This window comes from Trichosurus vulpecula, chromosome 4 (genome assembly GCF_011100635.1).
Source record: "Trichosurus vulpecula isolate mTriVul1 chromosome 4, mTriVul1.pri, whole genome shotgun sequence".
NCBI lineage: Eukaryota > Metazoa > Chordata > Mammalia > Diprotodontia > Phalangeridae > Trichosurus > Trichosurus vulpecula.
The window spans coordinates 334,819,408-334,841,495 of record NC_050576.1 but is presented as its reverse complement, the minus strand read 5'-3'; positions in this window follow the sequence as shown (position 1 = coordinate 334,841,495).

The following is a 22,088-nucleotide window of genomic DNA, read 5'->3' as shown; positions in this document are numbered from 1 at the left end:
GATTATATAAGTGCTGAAGAAATACAAAATTGAGAAATCCTAAGACTCAGGAGTGGTTAATCATGGAAGACTTCCTAGAGAAAGTTACTATCATAGGAAGTATTGAAGGCAAAGCAGAGACAGTAAGGTGGGAGGGGGAAGAACATATATTTCAAGTAAGATGAACAGCTCTGTAACTTTGGGCACCTCCAGGCCTCAGTTTTCTTATCTGTGAAATGAGGGAGTTGGATTAAATGACCTCTTAGGTCCTTTCTAGTTCTAAATTCTTTAAGCTCATGTACAGAGGCACAAAGTAAGAATGAGCAGTGCTTTTCATAAGAGTAGAAGAAAAACCTCATTGAGAAGATGTAGTCCTGTCTGATTATTTCTTTAGAATAATATGTTGTCATTGGAAGCACAGTTGTTTCTTCAACTCCATTAGCTAAATTGTCTATTTCATTACAAGCTGGAGGAGTAATAAAGCTTTTGTCTTTGCTTTACCCTTGGAGAAAAAAGGGAATCAGGGGACGTAGGAAGAGATGATGCTCCAAAATCAAAAAAACAGAATCTTGGGACATGTTTAATACTTAATATCATATCATATCATATCATATCATATAACAATATTCCACAGCTATACTTGGCAGGGCATAAGGAGATTTTTTTTCTTTATTCCATTTGAAAAATACCAACTCTGTCTTGCTAAACTATGAAAAAGGGGGATTTTTTTATGCCCAGAATCACAATAGAGAAGAACAGTGTGTTCTAAGAACCAGGCAGAGGTGTTAGAAAGTGGTAGCAAAGTCAAGAGGAAGACCTGGTGACACTTCAGCCCCTCCTTGCCTAAACAGTCCATCATACAGGTTAGTTTGACTAGAGAAATAGTAATAATATTAACTTATTATTCTTGTGTCACTTTTAAAAATGTACATCATACATTATATTTATAAAATTATTTTACAATTTTTAAAATGTTTCCTTATACACTCTCATATGACCTTTACAACAAACTTGTAAGGTAAGGAGAATTGGTATATTAGCCCTATTTTGCAAATAAAGGATCTGAGGTTTCAAAAAAATAAATGGCTTTTTTAGGGCCACAAAACATGACTGGAGTAGATGATCAATGTGGGAGGAGGCAGAGTTTGGGGAGAAATGTAATTTGGGCTGGGGGAAGCAGAGTAATACAAAATTGGTCTGGCAAAATAGAATAGAGTGGCAATTCAGCGCCTAATTTCCAGGGTTTGAGGAGTTTAAAATATGAAGCAATATTGCAGAAATATTGATGAATGAATGTTGGAATATCCAGAACAATGGTACCCTCAATGCCCAGAGGCTAGATCCATTTGGGGTTGTGGGTCTGAACCAGGGCAACTCTGAGAGTTCTAAACTTAATACTTGGCTGGGAAGTAGTTTAGGCTATATCAGTATCTTAGCTGCTTTAGGACCCACAGTAGTGCAGGCCCCGGCTAGTATCTAATGGCTATGGACGGAGCTGTCAATCATCAGGTCTTATCCATGATATTTGTTGAATGGCTCTTTTATTGCAAGGATAATCCAGTCCTGGAACTGTAGCACTGCCTGCAGATGTCACACCAGAACTGGTCATTGCTTTTTGCTTTCTCCCCCTGGTTACTCATTTCTTTTTTCTTTTTCTTTCTTATCTATTAATGTATTTTTGTTTTTACATCACATTCATTTCCTAATATCATCCCCATCTTCTACTCAGTGAGCCTTCTTTGAAATGAAGATTGAAAAAGAAAATAAAGCAGTTTAAAAAAACTCACACAGCTACAATGTCTGAGAGTATATGCAATATTTCATACTAATAGAATCTGTACCACCCCACCCCCAGTCAGATATGAAGGTTGAAAAGGAAAGAAAGCACACATTTTCTCAATTCTTCTCTGAAGCCAAGTTTGGTCATTATAATTACTCCACACAGTTTTGTTTTATTGTTCTTTCTTTCACTGTGTATGTCATTGTATATATTGGCCCCCTCATTCTGTTTACTTCACTCTGCATCAGTTCATGTAAGTCTTCCCATCTTTCTCCGAATTCTTCATCTTTGTTATTTCTTAAAATGCAATAGCATCCCATTACTTCCATGTATAATCTTTTTAGCTATTCCAATAGATAGGCTTTGTGTCCAGTTCTTGCCTGCCAGAAAAAGTGCTGCTATAAATATTTTGGTATATATGAAATATTTCTTCCTGATTTTGACCTCTTTAGGTTATATGCCTAGCATTGGATTTCTGGGTCAAAAGGCATGGATATTTTAATTACTTTAGTAACACAATTTTAAATAGCTTTATAGAAAAAGAAATCAATTCACAGCTCTATCAACAATATATTAGTAAGCATTCTTTTTTGAGAAGATATTCTTCTGCACTGTTTGATTTTTTAAAAAGGGTTCTGCTTCTGGGAAAACTGTGTCTAGTTAGATGTGTACATATGCACATACGTGTGGAATGTATATGTGTATGTACATTTCCCTCCCTTTCCTCTCTAATTGCCACCAACATAGTTTGGTCCCTCCATAATTCAAGCCTAGAATACTGCCATAGCTTGTCAGCTTCTCTCGTTCCAATTCATTTTTCATATCTTAGCCAGATGAATCTTTCTAGAAGAACACTACTCAGATCATTTCACTTCACTGATCAAAATAGTCATTGGCTCCCCATTGCTGATAGGATAAAGTCTTGAAAGTAAAGGCTTTCTGCAACCTAGATATAAAGCCAGAAGACCTGGGTTCAAATCCTAGCACCATCATCTGTGTCACCTTGGGCAAGTCACTTAACCCATTCGACTTCAACTTCAGTTTCTTCCCTGGTTGAGTGACAGAGCTCAACTAGATGGTCTTCAAAGTCCCTTCCACCTTTAGATTCTGTGATTCTCCAAGTCTCCCTTCCTTTCTCTATGACCCACCAGCCTGTAAGCATGGCCTTTCCTACTCATCCTTCAAAGCTCATGTTAATTCTGCCCCCCTCTCCCTTGAGTACCCAGGCTCACAGTGGTCTCATCTTCCTTCTACATAATAAACACTTATTAAATGTCTTTCTATTCATTTATCCCACCCTCCTAGAGCACTTGTGCTACTTTGTATTGCTAGGATTATTTATTTTTAAAATGTCTTGTCCCTCTAGCTACGTTGTACTCTACTTGAAATTGAGTGTTGTATCTTTTCTTCAGGGCCATGTGAGGAGCCCAGGAGTTAAAATCCAAAGATCTGGGTTTTACTAGCTGTGTGACCCTGGTAAAATACTTCCTTTCTCTGAGGTTTCTCATCTCTAAGGTAAAGATAACAATACCTAAATGGCCCTCTTCACTGAGTTCTTAGGAGAAAAGTGTTTTGTAAATCTCAAAGAGCTCTAGAAATGTGGCTTATTGTAAATGCCTCATTTTGGTAGGTGCCCACAAATGTTGGTTGATTGACTGTTCAACACACAGGCACATAAATGTATTCAAGCTTTGGTTTCTGAAGATGATTCTACTAACAGAGGCTGCCATTTGTATCTGTGGGTGGAGGTTAGGAGGGGGACGTGAGGGAGGAGAGTGGCTGGAAATAAAATACACAGAAAAAAACCAAAAGTCTTTTCCATGCTGTGCACATGTGAGGTTTTTCCTTTGATTAGCTGTAGCTGCTATTTGAAAAGTCTGTTACAGTCTGCAACCCTGCCTCTACCAGACTCCATTGGCTGGAAGCCCCTGCTAAAAGAGAGGAGCTCTATTCCCCAATGCTGCATGCCAGGCCAGGCCTGTCTATCAGCTGCAGTTGTTTTGCAGCCATCCACGGAGATGCTTGAGCCCTGTACCTTCTCCCACCCCTCTACCTTAAATGCATCTTCAGAGCTTTTCTTCTATCCTCTCTGCTTGCCTTCCCACCACTGCAGTTCAGGCAACAGCTGTAGGGAAATCTGTCTGTTGTCTGTTCTTCAAACAGGTCCAGTCCGGCAAAGAGAGTTCTGTTATGATGACCAGCAAAACCAGACACATGACAGATGCTGCTTGTGCTCTGGATAAAGTAAGGAGGACATGGCTACGCCTGAAAGGGGGAAGAAGGAAGTCTGGCCTTGGAAATTATAGGTGGTGTAGGCCTCATGCAGATAGTATGGGGAACATTATGCTTTAAGGGCACTAGTGATTCTTAGAACTAATTATGAGGTTAATTTATATATCGATAGAAATAATATCTACGCTCACACATAAACACACACGTGTGTGTTTGTATGTATAACACTGACTACACTGGCCCCACTGGCTGAAAGATCCCTGCCCCAGAAGGGGTAAGGGCACACTCTCTGGTACCCTTAAGGAAAGTTGGGTTGTCTAGGCCCTCTGCCATTGACTCCAGCCTCCATCTCTCCCAGGTGTAAGGATAGATGGGTCCCCTGCACTGCAGTTCCACTTAAACACTTACCAGTCAGGTTAGTTTTTACGAAAGAATATTTACTTCGAAGACAAACTCACTCCCCAACATGTGGGTTTAATCTCCTCTGCCCCATACCACCTCAGTCTCTGTAAAGGGGAAGGGAATTAGGTTCATAATCTAACTTGGATTTTAGATATAACTTTCTATAACACATAGGCCCAAGTTCCAAGTCCAAGACCATCCTTGGACTCAAGTCCCAAGCACTCTGGCTCCTCAGGCGTTCCCCACCAGTGGGTTTAGTGGAGGTTGCTGCCTTCACCTGAAATTGAGAAGGCCAAATAAAACTGAACAAGAGAAACAGAAACACCCCAATGCATGAGGCCGAAAAGGAGAGAGGAAGGAAGGTATCCCCACCTCTCGGTTCAGTTCATGGCACCCGCCCTGTGTCTGAATTCTGTTCTTCACCCTCAGGTAAGAGCACACAAAAAGAAGACTGCCCTGTCTGGTAATTCTTAAAGATGCAGCTTCCTTTGTCTACCAGTCAAGGGGGCTACTCCAAATCACAATGATAGGGAAATGCACAAAAGCAGTATGCTCCAACTTGGGTGATGTGGACATCCTAAGGCCCCATTATAAAATAAAAATTACTGCCTATTCTAGTGGAAGGAGCACTAGACTTGGGGTTGGGAGAGGCCTAAGACTGAATCCTGACTCTGATATTTCTTGTATGACCAGAAAAACATTGACTGAAAATGTCACTGTGGTTCTGTTGGGCTAAAATAGTACATATGACTGGGATATATTTTTCATGTTCATTTGTTTTTTAAGGGGTGAGGAGGTAGAGACAGAAATTGTGTGGCTCAGTGGACGGGGTACTAGATTTGGAATATAAAAGCCCAGAGTTCGAATTCCCATTCTGTCTTTTACTGTGTGATTTTGGGTAAATCATTTCACCTGTCTAAGTTTCAGTTCCTTAACATGTAAGAAGAAGGGTTGGTGATGCCCTCCTAGATCCATTCCAACTCTAAATTTATGATCTTTTATTTCTAAGTCACATCACCTCTCCAGGCCACCATTTCTTTGCTTTAATACCTTTTAATACTGTTGTTTATCCTTCACTTTTTTTTCCAAATCAGGGGATAATGTCCTGACTTAAGCATGGATTGGATTTAAGTGAGGCAGAGTTGCACAAAGTTGTCATCCTCACTCTCTTTTCCAGAGTCATCGAAGTCCAGTGGCAGGACAAAAGTCAGGATGACTGGCAATGGTCCAGGATGCATTGGATGACCTTGGCATCTTCCATGTCTTACCAAACTCTAAGCTCTCCACATAGCCCACTTCAGCCACCTCCCTAACCATTGGAACAAACTATTCTCATCTGACCATTCCACCTGGGGGGAAGTCTTCACATGCTTGAGATAGATATCCCCCTAATTCACCAACAGTTTGAAGCCTGTTGATTACCCTCAACCTGGTTTAGCCTGTGTGGTGAGAGGGTTTTACCAGGATATAGATGCTGCACATGCTACAGATTCTTGGAGTCACAGATGAGAGTTTAAAATATGAAAAGGCTGGACTCTTCTAACCTAAAAACTGTTTGCTAATCTCTATAACAAAAGAATAACGAGAAGATATCAGAAATACTCTTTTGTTTACCCTTCAAATCTACATGCTGTTGATTTACTCTGTTAAAAGTCTCCTCCTTTATTTTAGGCCATTGGATGGCATCAATAAATGAAACTGGATTTTATAAGAATGTGTGAATTTTACAAAGCCTTAAACTTTAAAACCAAGCCTACACAAGTTTTCATATATTGAGACCACTGATAAAGGACTAAGGCCTTGCTTAAATCAATCCACAACTAGCTTTCATAGGTCTAAACTAAATAGAAGGATTCTTTAATTCACTTAATTGTCTCTCTGTGTTGCAGAATTGGATTTGTATATTTAGCTATAACACATTTATAAAATACCTTAGAATTTGCAGATGGAAATGGTTCTCTAAATGATGAAGACATAAAGCATTGTTGGACTGCCTCCATTTTCCAAAAACAACAAATTGTTTACCTTGCCAGCAAAGATTTATGATTTTGTGATAAAACAGTATCTGTTCTTAAAATTGGCTCTTTTAAAATATTCTTGAATTACTGAAACCCAAACTGTGCATTTATTATCCAAAATCAATGAGACTGGTAGAAGATTGTGATAACTTGGGAAAATAATAGTTTGTTCCTTTTGTACTTTATGGCTTCTTCACTCAGCCCTAATTCATTTGAAATTTTAACGACTTGGAGAAATATAGATTAGAGAGTCTTGGCTGAGACAGCAAATGTTTTCTCAACTAACCCACTGAGAATTACGCCATTAAATATTAGAGTACAGGAAAGAAAATGATGAATTTATGGAGATGTTATCTCAAAGGTGTAAAATCCTCTATCGATGAGAAAGTATACAATTCACAGGGATTACAAAGTGATCAAGCAAGAATAAATCTGAAATTCTGAAGATACTGGAAACCATTCTATCACTGACCTTTCTGGGAAGTCAGGAAAACCGAGCATGCTTAAATTCCCATTTTAAACATTGTGTTTTAAGTCATTAATCAGTTAACGTCAACACTGACTGAAATCTGATCAAGAAAACAAATTATTCCAGGGATTTGGTCAAAGGTTGCTTGTTAGTTACACTGAACGTCCATGTTAAATATTATTGATCTAATTATGGGAAACAACTTAATCTCTGTTTATTGTACATGAATTATCATAGTCAAGGAGAAAAGGCATAAAATACCAAGGCCAAAATCATGCTGAGTGAATTGGTATAGTAAGCTATTACTTTAATAGACTTGGTAGCCAAATATAATAAAACCCAAATATAAATTTGCATGTAGCTCATTTCATGGGACTAGCAAGGCCACCAGGGAATTTATGGGTGGAACCAATGACCAATGTTCACTAATTCTCCACTTAAAATATATAGCGTGCATTTCTTTCTTTAGTAAATCCACCCTAAAGCCCAAGATTATATAATCTTTTTATTCTACTTTACAGATCAAGAAACAGACCCACCCAATTTCAGCTGTGACCGTAGTTGAGTTTAGAATTTAGAATGCCTGACTTTCCTGCTAACTTTAAGTCCTATGGAGAAAAAAAAAAACGATAAAAGATTCACAGTCCAAACAACAGAGCCTTTCCCATTTTGTTTAATCAGTTTTGCCTCCATTGCTTCTAAATGACTTCAGTGTAGTTAAATTTTTTAAGGTGGAACTTTTTCCTAGACGGCATTAGAATCATTTAAAAGCTAGTTGTATACATAAGGTCTCAAGATAGCTTTATAATCCTAAAAACCCCAGTTTTCTGCTCCAAAATTCTAGGGAAACTCAGAAACCAAGTTTAACTTTTCTCAAGGGCAATGTTTGGGCAGAAACTTCCCTTTCCTTCTCTCTCACCATGTATATAACATGCAGATTTTTTTAAAAGCAAATATTCCTTTAATTTTCCCACTGATGCACAATAACATTGTAAAACAATCATCATGATCATTAAGCATTCATATAACACTTTATATCATCAAAGTGTTTTGCAATAATTTATTTTATAGGGAACATTGTTCTATGATTCAAGTTTTATCTCACCCTGTGTTAGCCTAACAATCATGGTCTATGGCATAAGATGAACAGATGGTATATCTGTTAGAGAAGCAAAGGTTGGACCTTATTAAAGCTTTTATCCTTTAATTGTTCATTGATTTTTGACCTTTGTGCAGTTGAAACATGTTGTCTTTATCTTATTAGAAGTTAGGAGTCCTAAGGTTAGGTAGCACAGGCACCAGAGGAAGGCACTAGACAGGAAGAAGCAACGTGCCCTAAATACAGGTGTATTGACCCCTAAGTCCATCACCAGTGGTGACAGAACCTGAGACAAACTTAATACTTGTCTCCTTATCACCTCTTTGACAATAAACTTAAGGAATCTTAGAGAAGTAGGATATTCTTCATCTATGATTTGAGAGAGTTAAGCTAGAGCAGAGGGGTTTTAACCTTTTTTTTGTATCATGGGCCCCTTTGGCAGTCTGGTGAAGTCCATGGACCCCTTCTGAGAATAATTATAAAAAACAGATAATAGAAATTATAAATTTATAAAATAAAATAGACATACATAAAGAAAATCAATTGTTTTGAAATGCAGTTATTAAAGTGTTATTTTCTTTTTTAAAAAGCAAGTTAAGAATCCCTGGACTAGACCATGCAGCATTTCATAAAAGGTTTCTGAAAACACAACCAAAAATTAATTAAAAATCAAATGCATAATGAATCTGAGGTGTTTCTGGCAGAGGTTTGCCCATGTTTCACAGTACAACTTCACCGCAGCCTTGGGTTCCGAACACAAAGCATGCATACTTTGCATTGTACTTGCCCTCCAAAAATGCCAAAAGGAGTCACAGTGAAAAAAGTTTAAGAAGCTGTAGACTAGAAGATTTCTCAATTGCTTCTAGCTCTACAATTTCAATTTCTATGACAATGAGGATGTGTAGGGGTAGGTACCCATTCACTCATGTCAATTGCCAGATCAAGGCAAAGGGACTACAATGTGAGGAAAAGAGGCAAGTAGTTTGTCTTGGCACTGAATACTATCAAGTGACTCATCACCATTCTCTGTAGATCTCACTTGGAATAAAAGAGAACTTTGCATTTAAGGGAAATAAGCATGAGAAAGTAAAAGGGGCTAATATTCTCAACTTTCAACTTGGAGAACAAAGTATAATGACTACACCATTTTCCCACAAAATGCCACTATTGCTTAGTTTTTAAAGTATTTATTGAGCAACTGCTGCACACAGGGTGTCATATGGGGCTGTGAAAGGCTCTAGAAGACCAGTAGATGCAAAAGAAAGAGAATTCACAGGCCCTACCTTCAAGGAACTTCCTGTCTAGTTGGAGAGAATAAATGCACCTGAGACACAAGACTCATTACAAAGCATAAATCACCAAAGGCAGAATAACAGAATCGAGTGGATATATAAGCATTAAGGGCTTATCAGACCAAGGGATCTGTGATTGAGATCAAAGTCATTGGAGCTCTGACTTGCCCTTTTAAATTGTCCATATTCTACTGTGGAAAAGCTCCCAGATATTAACAACAGTCCTAGAAAGAACACTAGACTTGGAGTCAGTTCAAGTCCAGGCTTTGTCATTTATTAGCAGGGAAAGCAATAAGCCATTCACTTTTGAGCAAAGCTTCACTTTACTCAAAATAAAATGAGGATGATGAAAATGGAACTACATAGCTCATAAGGTACTAATGAAGAAAGTGTTTTACAGACTTTTAAGTAGTGTATAAATGTGAACTGGAATTCCTTATGATTTAACTTGTCCCTCTACTGTCCTGCATAAAACATGGGCCAGGTGTATTGACACACCCTGGAAAAGAATTCCCATTGATCCTTCCCACAATACAAAAATCTAATGGGAATCTCCTTCTCTTGACACTTATCCCACCCACCCCCTCCACTCAGCTTGTGTTGCAATGCACATCTATGGCCAAAATATAGATCAGCAAAGTATGATCATGGCTACCAGTGTAGACGGTGCTCAGTATCATCATATCAGCCAAGGGATAGTATGAAATGTGCTTCACCACTGCCATCACTTTCCCAGCCCCACCTTTACTAAAATAGGGGTTTTCAACCTTTTTCACATCATGGACCCCTCTGGCATTCTGGTGAAGCCTATGAACCCTTTCTCAGCACAATTTTTTAAATGCATAAAATCAAAAACATAGAATTGTGAAGGAGACCAATTATGGTGAAAAGTTATCAAAATTGTTTTTTAAAACAAGTTCATGGACCCTCGGATTAAGAAACCCTACACTACAGAAGCATCCCTTGAAGGGAATAAGAATAGTAAGGAAATTAGAATGAAATGAAGCTTCCTATCATATTCAGGAACCTTCTGCAAGCTAGAAGTCAGAATATAGTACTGGCCATACCAACAACATATGTATGTGACAATCCCTTTTTCTTCCAGTAGCCAAAGGGTAGCAGCAATGATGGGAAGGGTGTCCAGTAGAACACTGTGAAACTCAACAGTGAATGTAAATGCTGGAGACAGATCCCGGATAGCCTCAGGTATCCAAATCAAAAGTCATGAAAATTAGTTGCTGGTAAATAGGCTAAATGAAAATGCATCATAGGGTCATCAATCTAGCTCAGGAACCACCTAGTCCAACCACCTCATTTTACAGTTGACAAAATTGAGACCTAGGAAAGTGAAGGGATTTCCTGAAGTGACTTACTCAAGTTCACACAGGTGATAAGTGGCAGAAGTGAGATTTGAACTCACTCCAGGTCTTCAGATTCCAGATTTATTATATCATGTATCACATATATCATGCATATCCATGTATCACGAATAATACCACCTAAAATGATGGCAGGTGAGATTTTCCAAACCACTATTATATTCAGGTTAGCATCTTCCCATATACCCTACATATGCCAAGAGGATAATGGGAGAAGGGAAGCAGGATTTGTAGCCACACTGTGAGACTAAAAATGAGAAACCCAGGGCTCCTTCCACAGTACCACTGTGCTTTGGACATAGATTCCTTCTAGTGAAGCTCATAATTGTGACATGGATAGAGTGGATGTTCATTGGAGAAAGATACCTGGGCACAAGATTAAATCAGATGGGCCCAAGTTAAGAAGAAACTAACAGTAGAATGGGACAAAGAGAACAGCTATATGACAAGGAAGAACAGGTGATATGGATGTAGAAGAAGTGCAGAATAGACACATGGGCTAGTATTAGAGATCAAGTAGAGAAAATGAGGAAAGAGAGAGAGAGAAGAAAACTAGACCCGAACAGCAAGGGAGTCATGAATTCTAGCAAATGGGAGATGCATCAGCAGGGCTAGAGAGCTGTTGGGAACATGGAAGCATGCTACATAGTATAGCCTGGCCATGACATGATAATTCCAAGCTTCAAAAAGAGATTCATTATTCCTCAGACTTTCCCCAAGGTATTATCACATAATACCTTGCCTGCCCAACTGAGACTACAAGGAAAGAAACTTAAGAGACACATTACTTTGGAGCCTAATCTTCAGCATACAGAACCATGAGTTTGAAATGTCTATGTCTTCCTGCTAAGGTGGGAAAGCAGAGGGATTAATTAGAATTTGATATATCACTCTCCTAGAAACAAAAGTGATAATAGCCATTTTTACTCTGTGAGTCACTCCCATTTATTTAACTTTCTATTCAGTCTTAATCAAATGCCTTATTTCTTTGAGATTCATGTGTCTTTCTATGGTCTAATACAGAGACACTATTGGTTTAGGATATGATATGGATTTGAGCATCATCTACATAGGGCTGGTAATTAGAGAGTGAAAAGTGAGATAATGTAAGTAAAGAAGAAAGGAGGGCCAGGGAAATCCTTGGGAGGTACCTACATTCAAAGATGAAGAAAATAATTAATGTTCTCTATTTCTCCAAAGCTTGGTTAGAATGGGTATTCCCTCTCCAGAAGGAGATTTATCACCCAAGGAACTAAACTCTTTGTGAAACAACCAGCTAACTAGTTCCTTCAGGCTCAGGACAATTTTTAACACTATTTTCTGATCACAACAGTCAAAGTCTATGTCAGAGACTTTATTCGCTCTGACTTAAGGTTAGAATTTCTTTGACTCACTATTTAATTTCTAATTACTAAACTATACCCAGTCAGCAGCCTTTTAGAAGTTTTCTTTCCAGTAATCTGCCCATTTTTCTCAGGGTTTGGCACCCCTTCCCAGTTTCTCAACCCCAAAATTCTTGGACTACATGAAAATGAGCAGAAGAGGGTATGGGCAATAAAATTAAGCCCAGGATAATTAGATACCTAGTAACATTCCTGCCTCTAATATGCATATATGTCTGTAAAAGAGTTAACAGAGAATTGATATATATCTTTGTCCCTCCGCTAGCACTATGCTAGAAGTAGGATACTTCTCATCTAGACCACATTCTCTGGCAGATGTCCTACTTACAAAGAAAATATTGGATGTAAGAAGTATAGCATAGTCCATCTGCCCTCTGAAGCCCAAATAATGTACATAGCTAACAGCTTCCTAAACCAAAAGAAAATAGAAGCTATTTAGAAATTATCTTGTTTGTTTAGTTCTCCTCAACAATTATTCTCCCTTTGCCCCCAAATAAAAGAGGGTTTCTTTGGGCCCCAGGAGTTCTCTTCCCATTTCTGTAATAAACCCAACAGTAGAGTGGAAATGCCAAAGCATAAAGCAAAAAAAGGCATCTCTGAGGCCTGAATGAAATGAAAAATCCAAAATAGAAAGCAGATGTCTCTTCAGTGGCTCTAAACACCTTGCTCCAAAATTGTCTGAAAATTAAATTCAGCAAGCAAAGTTCTTTTCAAGTCAGGAGACCCCTTTCCATCATCCAATGTGAGAGTGTAGCTCCTCTGGGAAAGGTAAGTCACTTCATTTTTCATGTATGTGCTATATGTGGGTGTTTGGTGTGGGAAAGGAAGGAAGGGAAGCCTTTTCAATAGAGAGAGTACACTGGTTTCCGACACTGATGGATCCATCTGAAGAACAACCAGAGAAATGTTAGTTGCTTTGAAAGTTTTCCAAGACAAGGTTAATGTCCTACTTGGCCAATTTCCAGAAAGCTATACATTCAAAGAGCATTTGGATTGTTAATGGCTTCTTTTACTCACAAAGATGAGAGAGGCAATGCTGCTTTTCAGTGCTTTCCTAAATCCCATCTGATAGTCTACAACAGTGCCCAGTCACCATAGAAGTGAGAAACGGAAGCTGGTCACAGCCACAGATAAGGAGTGGACTTTGTTCAGACTAATAATCCAAAGCTCAGATCCCCCTTTCAGACAACGCAAAGCCTGCAGGAAGGAACAGAATGCACAGATCTTTAATGTTAATTAATTCTTAATTCTGTCAGATGGATTTTTACATGATTGATAAACCCACCATTCTGTTCCACCTACCATCTATTACCACTACCAACAACAAAGAGAACCTGATTATTTTTCATCATAGAATCATAATTCTGAAAAAGATCCTGGAAAGAACTCATCCATTTTTGAAGTTACAGAGAAAACCACATTAAAATCATTCTAAAAAGATCAGGCTATAATTTTTAAGACTTCCAAAGGAAGAAATTCTTTTGCCCTCTACGAATGGTTCCAATGTTCAATAATCCTCAGGAACTTTGCTCTTATGAAAATATAACCCAACATTTTTATGTTGAAGCTGAAACTCTCCTCTTATTTTATCCTCTATGGGAAAAGAGAGGAACTAATCACCATCATGGGTGTCAATTACCATTTCCCATTTACCACTTACATCATTTTTTGAGCGTGTCAAGTATTTTGAGGTACGATGTGCTGAGCACAATGTACAAAAAGAAAAGGTCATGGAATCACAGAATTTGAGAATTTAAAGGGTTCTCAGCAGCCACTTTGTCCAACCCATACACATTCCCTCTTAAAATATCTGTCTAGTGTCATCCAATCTCTTTGATGAGACCTCCAAAGAGGGAGAACACCCCACCTATATAGGAAACACATTCTGCTTTTGGAAAGCTCTAATTTTCAGGATGTTTTTGCTGACATCAAGTCTAGATTGGTCTCTGCCAGTTCTGTACACCAGTTCTGATTCTCTGCCTTTTGAAGCCAAATTGAACAAATGGATTCTTTCTTCCAGATGACAAATTTTCAAATACTTGAAGATAGCTACCATATCTGCCCTCCCCATGAGTCTTTCCTTCCCCAGGGTAAACATGACCAGATCTTTCAACTAATCCTAATATAACATAGACCTAACGACCTTCACAACCTGGTTGCCCTTCTCTGGATATTTTCCAGCTTATCAGTATCCATCTGAAACCATAGCACCCAGAACTCAAGACAATACTCTAAATGAGCGCTGATGAGGTCAAAGTAACATCATACTGGAGAGCAGAGTGTTTCACTAACTGTGCCTGGTCACACAATGTTCTTTTCTTGTACAAGTGCTGTTCCTAGATTCTTAAGGACTCTGCACTAGGCAGCTGCTTTCCCACTATATCCCACTATATATGTTTCATATGGCAGCTAGCTGGATTAATCCCTTTTGTGAAGAGATGTGGTCATTTAACTTTTCTGCCAAAAAAAAATCTTCTGTGGCTATTTTTTGCCTACCACGTTAAGCTCAAGCCCTTACATCTAACATTTAAGGCTCTTCAGAATCTGGCACTACTCTATCTTGATAGACTCATGTCATACCTGTCTACTTATCCAAAACTCATCCTCCCCTCATTTTCCATACACTTTATGCTCCAGCCAAACTAGAGTATTTTGTCTCCACCTTTTCACAGTTCCATGACTTTGCTCATGCTTTTTCCTTTGCCTAGAATGTCCTCTCTTTCTCTGTAGCATTCCTAACTATATTTTAAAGTCCAACTCAAATGCTACTTCCTCCATGAAGCCATTGACTGATCTTTGCCTTTACTTCCAGGCACTAATAAGTAGTATCTAGGTAATAGTGCTGTGTACCCAGTAGGCATTTAATAATTGCCTTTTAGATGAAGGAAGGAAATAATAAATCCAATTTTATCCTCCACTAGTTCTCTTATATTAATCTTCATCTCTAATCATAGTCACCCAAACATTCCAGGGTCATTCCTGGCTCTAAGACTTTGTCCATGCTAATAACTTTACTCCTCTCTTTCCTCTTCCTTCTACCTATCTCCCAACACATCCTTCAACATGCTGCCTAACATCTTTGCCAACCATTCTATTATAAAGCAATATTTCACTTTTATATACTTCTGCAGAAGTTAGTATCTATGTCATTTATAGAATGTTATTATCTATATCACTCATAGAGTCATAGAATTATAAAGATTATCAACCATTAGGCTGTATAAACTGTTAGACTATGAGCTACTTGAGATCAAGGATTTTTTTTGCCTTTCTTTGTACCACCCCCCCCCGCCCCAAATCTTAGCACATTGCCTGGAATGTAGTGGGCACTTAACAAATGTTTGTTGACCAACTAAAGGAAAATGAATATGGAACTTGCCACACTGTATATGTTTTATCTTCACAAGTTCATTCTTTTTAATACAAGAGTATAATAAGCACTTATCTTTGTAGTATATAGCATAAAAATCATATTTGAACCTCACAGTAGTCCTATGAGTTAGGTCAGGCAGGAATTCTTATTTTCCAGATGAAAAAACTGAGGCCCAGAGAGTTTAACTGATCCACCCAACTTCACATAATAAGTGTTGAACCCAGGATTTAGATTTGGTTTTCTATCAGACCAGACTTCTTTTCCTTATGCCACTTATGCCTTGTGCCACTAGTGAAAATTTATTTGAAATGTTTAAAATACACATATTTGTGTACATACACACACATGTATATATAATATACATATACTATGTTGAAGTAGCAAGACTATTAAAACAACGTAATTACTATAGATGCTATCCCAAAGGAAAATGTTTTCCTCAGATGTTAATTGGCTAATAATAAATTTGTCTTATGACCAAATATTAGAAAAGGAAACTAAGGTAAAGTCAGGAATGTCATGATTTTTTCTGTGTTGAAGGCATTTCATTCAATCCTTTTTGTAGACAGAAGAAAACTGCAACATAAAATTACTAACATCAAAATATCCCAAAAAGAAGCTAAAAGTTAAGCATGAGAGGAAAGCAAAAAAGACGGGAATCAGTGACATGAAACCACCATTTTTATGTGTTTGACTTAGTGTTGTGTAATAGAAATAGCACTGACTCTGAAGTCAGAGCCCTTGGGTACTGAGCCCACTTCTGACTGTTACTAGCTGTGTGCCTTGGGAAAGTCACTTGGGCCTTAGTTTCTTCATCTGTAAGATGAGGTTAACAAGATGCTCTCTGAAGTCCCTTCCAGATCTATGAATCTCCAAACAATATAGAAGAAAATGTCCTGCTTGCTAATAAATCAAAACTCAATAACAAAATATATACATATTATATGCATGTGGTTATTAGCAAAAATCTATATAAAGCAACTTTTTTTAAATCTATTAAATTTGTAAAACAGGTATTTCAACCCCAGGAATCATCATTGGTTGCTCAGTATCTCAGGACAATTTCCTAATTGTAATTCTTACAAGTATAAGAGAAAAGAATATGTTAAAAGAATAGAAAGCACTGGATGGTAAAAAAAAAAATGACTTTTGAATGTGAACCAACCGGGAAAAAAAAGAGATCAGGAAAGACCAAGTAGCCTATCTTTCTGAAGTTTGAAGGGGTAGGCAGTCTGCTGAAGAGCCTTAACCCACAAAATAAATAGAAGAAAACAAAAAAGGAAGAAGAAAAAGAGAGAGGGGAAAAACAGAGAAGGAATTTTTTTCTCAAATATCCACTAACGATTATTAATTAACCCACCTGTTCTTCCCTGGCTCTCCAGGGTACAGCAATAAGCCTTTTGGAATTGCCAAAGGGAGAAGCTGCTTTATATTGCTCTTGCAATGCTTAATTGCATAGATGGACCTGTGATATCACCAGTATGGGTTGTCCATCCACTAATGCAAATGGAAAACCTTCTATGGCTTCTAAACCCATATGCTTATCCGTACCTTTCCACAAATCCTCTAGACACTCTGCTCAATATGCTAGAGAATGCTGCCTAGTTCTTTTAATGCCTCAAGGGTACAAACATGCTACTTTAGCTGTCAGTCTGTTATCATTGCTGTGTCTTTGTTGGGCAACCTTTTTGTTGTTGCTCATACATATCCATGATGGTGTCCTGCAGCGGCAGAAGAAAAATTCTCATAAGCCCACATAATCTACAGATGCTTTCATGCCTTAATGACAGTACAACCTCAAATCCATGAGTAAGAAAATTGGGATGCTCATTTATCTAGACTTTGGACCTAGATCCAGTCTTACTTCCTCCATGATGTCTTTAAGGATTATGCCTAATGCCCAATAAATATAGTGGTCAATGAATATGAGCAAAGGAAAACTGCAAAGCAACAACAGCAATATGATTTGTTTTAAGTCACTAATAATAAAAGAAACACAAATAACTCTGAGGTTTTACCCCATTCACAGAAAACTGGTAAAGATGAAAAAATATAAAAATGACAAATGTTGAAGGGACTAGACAAATACTGGCACAAAAATTGTTGGTAGAGTTGTGAATTGATCCAACCACTCTCGAAGACAATTTGGAGTTGTGTGAGAAAAGTCACACAAACTCTTTATATACTATTTGACACAATAACACCACTATAGGTCATATATTCAAAGAAGGTCAATGATAGAAATGAAAGCCCCATGAATACCAAAATATTCATATCAGCATTTTTGTGAAAGAAAAAACTGGAAATAAGGTAGCTACCCATGTATTAGAAAATAACAAATGGTGATTTACAAATTAATGAAATATTATTAAACTCAAAGAAACAATGAATATGAAGAATTCAGAGGATATGGAAGATCATATGCATTGGCACAGAGTAAAGTAAGCAGAACCAAGAAAATATAATACAGAATGACTGCACAATACAAATGAAAATACACTAAAACAAAGTCCAACATTGAATAACTGCAGTGACCAATTTTGGCCCTAGAGAAGAAATGAGCAAGCACCTCCTTCCTTTTAGTAAAAAGGAAGGAGACTATTGCATGGTAGCAATCAATTCATTGCATTTTGCTTAATTTTTTGTTACAATGGCATACTCAGGTCAGGTTCTGGGGGTGGGGTGGGGATAGGTGTGGGAGATATCTAGAAATGACTGTGGCATAAAAAAAGGCATCAGCTATACTTATTTTTAAAAATAAAATAAGATGAAGGAGGGTAAGCTTGAGACAGGAAAGTTTTTTTAACTACTCTATGCCCAATGATTCATTCAGAAAACATGTGAGTGTCTCCCATGTACAAATCATTGTTCTAGACCTGGGTTGGGGAACCTGCAATCTCGAGGCCACATGTGGCCCTCTAAGTCCTTGGGTGTAGCCTTTTGACTGAGTCCAAGTTTCACAAAATAAATCTTTTTATTAAGGGGATTTGTTGTGTGAAGTTTGGATTCAAAGGGCCACACTTGAGGACCTTGAGGGCCACACATGGCCTCAGGGTTGCAGGTTCCCCACCCCTGTTAAAATCTAGACACTAATCTAGACACTAATATAGAAAGCAATAACATAGTCTCTAATATAGAACATAGATGCTAATGTAGAAAGTAATAACATAGCAATAGAAAATAATAACATAGTCTCTACTCTTGAGTACTGACATACATCTTTACTCTAGAGGGACATAAAAAAGTAACAGGAAAATAAGACATGTTCACAAATATTGAAACACAAAAATAGTGTGTGATGGATGTATAAGAAGTACCACAGTTTTATAGGTGTTTAGATGGAGGAGAAATAACCCATAGCTACCAAAATCACAATAAAAAATTTATGAAGGAGGTGGCATTTGCCCTATGTCTTAAAGAATGGGTAAAATTTCAATATTCAGAGATGAGAGTGGAGGAATAGAGGGTGTGAGCACTCTGTGCATAAAGGATAGCAAGAGTATGTGCACAGAGACAAAAAAAATCATGGGACATTTTCAGGGAATAGCAAGTAGCTTGGAACTAGGTCGTAGACAGTCTGGAATTCAAAGCTAAAGAATCTGAACTTTTTCAGTTGGCATGGGGAGCCAATGAAGATTTGGAACAGTGGAATGCTAAAATCAGAGCTCTGAATTAGAAAGATTAACCAGGCAACAATGTAGAGTATGTATTTGAAGAGAGGGAGGGAGGAGATGGGAAGATCAGAGGAAGAGAGAGAGGAGATGGGAAAATCAGTTAGTTGTCTGTTATGATAGACCAGGAGAGGGATAATGAGAGGATAAACTAGGGTAATGGTAAGGAGAATGGAAAGGAGATAATAAATGTCAGAGATTTCAGAGGAAGACTCATTAGGGCTTGGTGACTGGTTTGATACTAAACGTTGTTGTTGTTGTTTGTCCTTCATTCTTGAAGAGGACCATGACATCAGGAAGATGATGCCATGACTTGCAAATGAATTGGATTACGTGAGGGAAGGTTGTGCAAAGTCACTAGCCTCACTTTCTCCTCCAGAGCCATCTGGGTCTAGCGACAAGATCAGGATGCAGTGGGAGACCTTGGCCTTTTTAAGCTAACATCTTTCTGAGTTCTTACTTTGATTGAGGCAATGACCATTCCATGATTAAGGCTGGTTAAGAAGTGAGCCAAGAAATGGCCTCCTTTAATAAAAAAAATCAACCTGGGAAGAGAAGACCATCAGAGTTTCTTGCCAAAACAGAAACAATTACTATTTACATTCTGTCTGAGCCATCAAGGCCCAAACGATGACCACTGAGTAGTGCTTGGGTCTGGACCTAGTGTTGGCAAATCAATGAGAGCCAGAGTGAATTGGGTTTAAGACAAGGTCTTTAAGAAAGAAATCTAGCAAATAAACCCAAGATATCTTGCTAGGTTTCAGTCATCAAAATTTACCTTCCTTTGGGCAGAGCACTCACAAGTAAGGGCACAATACCCCATGAGGAGGACAGGACAGGATAGGACAGGACAGAACAGTTCAAGAAGGGCTGAGTTGCCCAACTGAAGCTGGCCAGTTGGGTCCCCAGTGGAGCAGCTCTGACAACTTACGGGTTGTTATTTATCCTTCATTCTTGAAGAGAACCATGACATCAGGAATATGATGCCATGACTTGCAAGTGAATTGGATTTAAATGAGGAAAGGTTGTGCAAAGTCACCAGCCTCACTATCTCTTCTGGAGCCATCTGGATCTAGTGGCAAGATATAGATCAGCATGACTGGAGATGGCCCCAACACCAAGAGAAAAGCAGAGGAAGAAGGAGTCCAAGATGCCACCAAGATTTTTGATCACAGGTGCACAGAATATCTCTGAACCCCTATTGCATGTATTATCTATAGCATTTCTTTTGGTACTGAATGCTAGGGCCCTCACTCCCAAATTGCCTCGTATTAATTTGTATTTGCTCTCTTTATATTTATTCTGTATATAATCATATTATTCTTGTCATCCCACCACTTAGAATGTAAGTTCTCTGTAAGGATTTCTTCATTAATTGTCTCTGTATCCCCAGTGCCTAAAATAGTGCTTGGCATATAATGGGCACTTAATAAATGTTTGTTGCTTTATTGACTGGAAAGCTCAATCAGTCCACTTTGTGATTAGATAACAACTATGGCACAAGGTTTGGTTTGGAAGCAAAATTAAAACTTGACTAAGATAATTTTTTTTTTAAATTAAGTGCCTACTGTGGGGCGGGGCCAAGATGGCAGCTGGAAAGCAGGGACTTGCTTAAACTCTTCCCCCAAATCCCTCCAAACACCCGTAAAAAATGGCTCTGAACAAATTCTAGAGTTGCAGAACCCACAAAGTAGCAGAGGGAAGCAGGTCTCCAGCCCAAGAGACCCTGGATGGTTGCAGGAAAGGGTCTATCACACAGTGCTGGGAGCTGAGCTCAGCCCAGTGTGGGCCACACCAGGACAGACCATGTCAGGAGTCAAGGAATGAAAAAATGGAAGACAATGTGAAATATCTCATTGGAAAAACCACTGACTAACCTGGAGAATAGATCCAGGAGAAATAATTTAAAAATTATTGGACTACCTGAAAGCCATGATAAAAAAAAGAGCCTAGACTTCATCTTTCAAGAAATTATCAAGGAAAAATGCCCTGGTATTCTAGAGCCAGAGGGTAAAATAGAAATTGAAAGAATCCACCAATCACCTATTGAAAAAGATCCCAAAAAGAAAACTGCTAGGAATATTGTCGCCAAATTCCAGAGCTCCCAGGTCAAGGAGAAAATTCTGCAAGCAGCCAGAAAGAAACAACTTGAGTATCGTGGAAACATAATCAGGATAACACAAGATCTAGCAGCTTCTACATTAAGAGATCAATGGGCTTGGAATATGATATTCCAGAGGTCAGTGGAGCTAGGATTAAAACCAAGCATCACCTACCCAGCAAAACTGAGTATAATGCTCCAAGGAAAAATATGAACTTTCAATAAAATAGAGGACTTTCAAGCTTTCTCAATGGAAAGACCAGAGCTAAATAGAAAATTTGACTTTCAAGCACAAGAATCAAGAGAAGTATGAAAAGGTAAACAAGAAAGAGAAATCATAAGGGACTTACTAAAGTGGAACTTTGTTTACATTCCTACATGGAAAGATGATGTGTGTAATTCAGGAGACCTTTCTCAGTATTACGGGAGTTGAAGGGAATATACACATATATAGACAGAGGGCACAGGGTGAGTTGAATATGAAGGGGCAATATCTAAAAAAATGAAATCAAATTAAGGGATGAGAGAGGAATATATTGAGAAAGGGAGAAAGGGAGAAATAGAATGGAGTAAATTATCTCACCTAAAAGTGGCAAGAAAAAGCAGTTCTGTTGGAAGGGAAGAGGGGGCAGGTGAGGGGGAATGAGTGAATCTTGCTCTCATCAGATCTGACCTGAGGAGGGAATAACATACACACTCAATCGGGTATCTTACCCCACATGAAAGTAGGGGGAAGGGGATAAAAAGGGGGGATGATAAAAAGGAGGGCAGATAAGGGGAGGAGGTAATCAAAAGCAAACACTTTGGAAAAGGGACAGGGTCAAGCGAGAAAATTGAATAAAGGAGGACAGGATAGGATGGAGGGAAATATAGTTAGCCTTTCACAACAT